This window comes from Giraffa tippelskirchi, chromosome 12 (genome assembly GCF_054371585.1).
Source record: "Giraffa tippelskirchi isolate mGirTip1 chromosome 12, T2T-mGirTip1v1.2.pri, whole genome shotgun sequence".
NCBI lineage: Eukaryota > Metazoa > Chordata > Mammalia > Artiodactyla > Giraffidae > Giraffa > Giraffa tippelskirchi.
Window position 1 is genome coordinate 22,470,389 of NC_137286.1, and position 6,499 is coordinate 22,476,887.

The following is a 6,499-nucleotide window of genomic DNA, read 5'->3' on the forward strand; positions in this document are numbered from 1 at the left end:
AATGTGTATTGTGTGTCAGGTAGTGCAGTGGTTTCAGGAGATTCACTGATGAACAAAACAGACACAGCGTCTGCTTGCACAGAGCTCAGACAAAAGTAAAGAGGTAAATATTAAACAGTTAACCCTGCAAATTAAGGGATGTTCTCTATTGGTGTTACGAGAGTATAACACAGAGACCTATGGAAGTGGGCATCAGGTAAGACCTCTCTAAAGTAGTAATATTTCAGCTAATATCTGACAGTTTGGCATTAGGCCAGCTTGGATGGAAAGGAGGAATATCGTAAATGGAAAGAACAGGATAGATGAAGGTCCTGATGTAGAAAAGGGCTTTCTCATGTTTATGTTTGAGGAATTAAGAGATCACTATGGACAATCAGTGTTTAAAGGTAAAAGGGACACAAGGTGAGGTAAGTTAAAGAAAGGCCACATCTCTCAGGGCCTGGTAGACTATAAGGATATTTGATTTTTTTCTAAATCCTAAATGCAATGGGTTGCCATTAGGTAGTTTGTATGAAGGGATGACATTAGATTAGTGGTAAGATTATACCAATTTAAAATCAGATCTTTTTTTAAAAAAAAAGATCACTGGTTGCTTAATGAAATATGAATTGAGTAATAAAGGAAGAAATCAATCATATGTTGAGGTAAGATAATGGTGGCTTGGTCAGGAGTAGAGGCTGTATGGCAAAAAGAAATGGACAAATTTGAGATAATGGGAGACAAAAATCAACAAAACTTACTAATGGATTAAATATGGGGCATGAGAGAAAGGATATGTAATATAGTTTACTTATCTATTTTTTCTTTGAATTAATTTCCTGATGCTATTAAATAATGTTAGCAGCCTTTGCATCAACACATCTCATTAAAAATATATTTCGCTTAAGAACTTCTATGTTCATTGTAATACTATTTTCAGCACTTTCTGACCTTAACCAGTCATGAAGTTTCTTCCAATGCGTCTTTTTTTTTTCTTCTAGTTTTACTGAGATACCCTTGTTCAGTTCAGGTCAGTTGCTCAGTCATGTCGGACTCTTTGCGACCCTATGGACTGCAGCACTCCAGGCCTCCCTATCCATCACCAACTCCCGGAGCTTGCTCAAACTCATGTCCATCGAGTTAGTGATGCCATCCAACCATCTCATCCTCTGTTGTCTGGTTCTCCTCCTGCCTTCAATCTTTCCCAGAATCAGGGTCTTTTCCAAGGAGTCAGTTCTTCGCATCAGGTGGCCAAAGTAGTGGAGTTTCAGCTTCAGCACCAGTCCGAATGAATATTCAGGCCTGATTTCCTTTAGGATTGACTGGTTTGATCTCCTTGCAGTCCAAGGGATATCCTTGACAGCACAGCAAAAGTTTAAGGTATGCAACATAAAGATTTGATTTACATACATTAAGAAGTGATTATCACAAGTTTAGGGTAAACCCATCATCTCATATAGTTACAAAAATTTAAAAAATAGAGAAATTTCTTGTGATGAGAACTCAAGATTTACACTCTTATTAACTTTCATACATAACATACATCAGTTAATTATATTTATCATGTTGTGTATTACATTCCTAATTCTACTCCTTCTTGACTTGTATGTAAATGCTACCTGTTTGCCCAAAAAATTAAATCATAATTTATAAAATTCCAACATAAAGAAATTACAAAATTTATTGACATTGGAAGTGAAGGTACAAAAGCAATGATAAGTAAAAGGGTTGGCACATTAGCATGAAGGCAGTGGTACCAAATCATACCAACATTCATTGTATTCTTCATCACCAATTTCACTTATGAATATCCTAGATGAATCAAGAGATATTATTCTTTATGTGATCCCAAGCATTGAGTGGGCTTCCCTGGTGGCTCAGTGATATAGAATCCTCCTGTCAATGCAGGAGGCATGGGTCAAGATCTCTGATTCAGGAAGATCTGGAGAAGGAAATGGCAAGGGAAATCCCATGGGCAGAGGAGCCTGGTGAGCTACAGTCCATAGGGTTGCAAAAGAGTTGGACACAACTTAATGCCTAATCAGCCAAAGCACTGAGTACATTATTTTTAATATTTTCTGTGGCACATCCTACATACTAAAGTACAATGGTGGTCTTCAGGAAAAATACTTGCACAGTTGAGTTGTAAGCTAGCCTAACAACTTGATTCAAGGAATGACATTTTTATCTGAAAGAACTGACAAACTATAGTTTTTCAGGCTTGGATATTTGGCAAATATTTTCACAAAACATCAAATAAACAAAGTGAGCCTGTCACTTTTAGTAAAACAATTGACAGTATTTATTACTAAAGGTTAAATTCAAGCTTCCAAATGACAATTAGGAATTCGCAAAACTTTTATTCACCATGGTGAGCATGACAACTTTCTAATACTTTAAGGATTTTCTGATGTATTTGATTTTTTTAAATATTTATATTGTTTGATGAAATGTATTAACATTTGGAATATCTGTATATTTCAGTGAACAATTATTTTCCAAATGGCAAGTGTATAATGCTACAAAATTATGTATGAGTAAAAGTTCCATTTAAAATACAAGATTTTAATGTAAAGAATACAAAAAGTTTATTGATACGCTTTCATAATCCATGTTACAACTAATATTTAAGAAACTACCCCTCATTGAGTTTAGTTTTAGTAGAATGGCCACAGTTATCTGAAAAAAATTATAAAATATTCCCCTTTTCCAATTATATATTTGTTCTCACAAAACATTTTTTGTCTTTAAAAAAAGATATTTTATTTTTTCATAAATATGTCAGTTCAAAATACATATTTCAAAAAATTATGAACGTTATCTTGCAATGACATATCATTGTTATTTATGCATATTAAAATAGCTTCATGATTTCTCAGGTTTAATGATTTAAGAGACTTTATTTTTAGAACAGTTTCAAATTTATACAAAAAATTGAACTAATACAGGGAGAGTTCCCATTTGCCCTACATCCAGTTTTCTTTTCTTACAAATGATATGGTACATTTGTTACAATTAATGAACCAACAATGATACATCATTAACTAAACTACATAGTTTACCAGGTTTCCTTGGTTTTTACCTAATGTCCTTTTTGTATCACAGGATCTCATCAGAATTCCTTATTACCTTTAGTTTTCATTTCTCCTTAGGCTCCTCTTGGCTATGATAGTTTCTCAGACTTTCCTTGGTTTTGACCTTAACAGTTTTGAGGAGCACTGGTCAACTGGGATTTGTTTAATGTTTTTCTCATGATTAGACTCAAATTATAGGTTTTAAATAGGAACGACAGAAGTGCCATTTTCATTACATTATACCAAGGGTACATACTATCAATGTGATGCCTCACTGCTGATTTTAACCTTGATCACCTGGCTGAGTGTGTGTCATTTCTCCACTGTAAAGTTACTCCCTCTGCCCCTTCTGTACTATTCTCTTTGGAAGAAACTCTTAATGTGCAGACCACACTTAAGAACTAGGGAGTTACTCTCCATCTCCTTGAGTATATAAATTCTTTGAAAATCTTCTTGAATGGGAGATTTGTCTCTTCTCCCCCTTTTACCTTTTATTCAATTATTATTTATATCAATATGGACTCATAGATGTTTATATTTGTGGTTATAATCTAAGATTAACTTATTTATTTTGCGGTTCACATTATCTTAACTTTTGCTATTGAGTGCTCTTTCAGTTGATATATTCCTGTCATTTTTTTCTGTGTGTGATGGATTTCCTTATTTCTGGCACTACAAAATGCTCCAGGCTCATCTTGTGTATGAAACCTGGAATCAGCTCCAGTCCTAGAACCAGACATTATTCCAAAGAGCTTTGTTGTTGTTTTTTAATTGGAAAATGGTATTAAAGCCAACGTCTGGCTATAGGTGTGCTTGCTGCTACTAGGGTGTCATTGCTTCTAAGTCCTCTCAGCTGATAGAGCAAGGAAATAGACATGTGTTTACTAATCCATCCACATATACCTATCTGTAAATATTTCTATATGTAACTGCCTGTATCTATATTAAGATAAACAAGGTCCTGGAGATCTCTTCAACTCAAATCCACTACCAAATGGATTATTCTACCCACCTCCCTGTGTTTATCTGAAAAACTCCCACTCCAACAGGAAGAAGCTTGGGTCCTGCCATCTGCTATCCACTTACGTAGTTATTTAATTTCAGTATACATGTAAACCAGTATCAGAATTAAGCCATACCCTCAGGGGAAAAAGACTTAATCAACTAGAGTACAGTGTTTACATACATTTTCTTTAGTCTTTAGTCTTACAGATTTGTTTCATTTTCAAATGAGTATGTTTTCCCTACCTTCTTCATTGAAGCTGGCTCATACATGTAATAGTGTTAAATTATTTTGTCATATTCTGTGTTTCATCTGGGGATCCTATAGCCTTCTAAATGATTTCTTTTAATTTGCATGTATTAAGGTTCACTAGATGTTCTGTAAGTTTCTACGAATATTGATAAATGCATAGAGTCAAGTATCCACAATTAAAATGTCATATAGAATAATTTTACCCCTAAAAAACTGCCTGTCCTGTACCTATTCAACCCTCTCTCCCTCCTCTACAAGCTCCTAACAACCATTAATTTTTACTGTTGCTATCATATTGTCTTTTCCAGAATGTTATATAATTAAAATCATAAAGTATGTGGCCTTTTCAGACTTATTTCTTTTACTTAGTAATATGCATTTAAGATTTATCCCTGTGTTCTTGGCTTGCTTTTTTTTTCACTGATGAATAGTATCCCATTGTATGGATGTAGTACAGTTTTTTTATTCACTCACCTATTGAAGGACATCTTGGTTCTTCCAAATTTTGGAGTTATGAGTAAAGATAATACAAATATTTGTGTCCAGATTTTGGTGAAGCCATACTTTCAAATCAGTCATATTTTCATTTTCAAATGCCTTGGAGTGTAACTGCTGGATCATATTGTAAGAATATGCTTAACTTTATAAGAAACTGCCAAACTGCCTTCCAAAGCAGGTTGTACCATTTTACAGTCCCACTAGAAATGAGTCAGAGAAGGCAACGGCACCCCACTCCAGTACTCTTGCCTGGAAAATCCCATGGACGGAGGAGCCTGGTAGGCTACAGTCCATGGGGTCGCTAAGAGTCGGACGCGACTGAGCGACTTCACTTTCCCTTTTCCCTTTCATGCACTGGAGAAGGAAATGGCAACCCACTCCAGTATCCTTGCCTGGAGAATCCCAGGGACAGTGGAGCCTGGTGGGCTTCCGTCTATGGGGTCGCACAGAGTGTGACACGACTGAAGTGACTTAGCAGCAGCAGCAGCAGCAGCAGCAGCAATGAATGCTTTCCCACCGGCATTTAGTGCATCGTTGTTTTGAGTTTTAGTCATTCTAATATGTGTGCAGTAGTATCTTACTGTTGTTTGAATCTGTAATTCTCTAATGGTCAATGATATTGAGCATCTTTCCATTTGCTTATTTGCCATTTGTATATCTTCTTTGGCAAGGTGTCTATTCAGTCTTTTCACCATTTTTTAATTGGGTCACTTGTTTTCTTAAGAGTTCTTTGTATATTTTAAACAAGTCCTTTATCACATATGTATTTTGCCAAGATTTTCTGCCAGTTGGTGAGTTATCCTGTGATACTTTTAACCATGTCTTTCCTACAGCAGAAACTTTAATAAAATCTGACATCATTTTTTTTTCTGTCATGGATTATGCTGTTGGTGCTACATCTAAAAACTCACTGCCAAATGAAAGCTCACCTAGGTGTTCTCCCATTTTCTTTAAGTAGTTTCATAGTTTTGTACATTACCTTCAGGAATGCTCCATTGTGAGTAAACTTTTGTGAAAGTTGAAAGGTCTATATCTAGGCCTTTTTTTTTGTATGTGGATGTCACTTGTTTCAGCACATTTATTGAAAAGATTATCTTTTCTCGGTTGAATTGCCTTTTCTCCTTTGTCAAGTATCAGTTGACTATATTTGCGTGACTCTGTTTCTGTTCCTCTGATGGTTGTGTCTATTCTTTCACCAATACCACACCGTTGTCTTGATTATTACAGTTGTTAAGTGAGTTTTCAAGTAAGGAGGTAGGGACTTTGTTCATCTTCAGTGTTGGTTGGCTAGTCTGGATCTTCTACCTTTCCACATAAACTTTAGAATCAGTGTGTTGATATCTACAAAATAGCTTCCTGGGGTTTTGATTGGTATTGTGTTCAGATAATGTTGGGAAGAACTGACACCTTCAAAAAATTGAATGCTCCATTCCATGAACATGAACTATTTCTCCAGTTATTTTTGGTTGCACTGGGTCTTCATTGCAGTACGTGGGCTCTTCTCTAGTTGCAGTGAGCAGTCACAACTCTTCATTATGGTGTTCAGGCTTCTCATTGTGGGTGTGTGTGTGTGCTGTGTGCTAAGTCGCTTCAGTCGTGTCTGACTTTTTGCAATCCTATGGACTGTACCCCGTCAGGCTCCTCTGTCCGTGGGATTTTCCAGGCAAGAATACTGAGGTAGGTTGCCATGCTC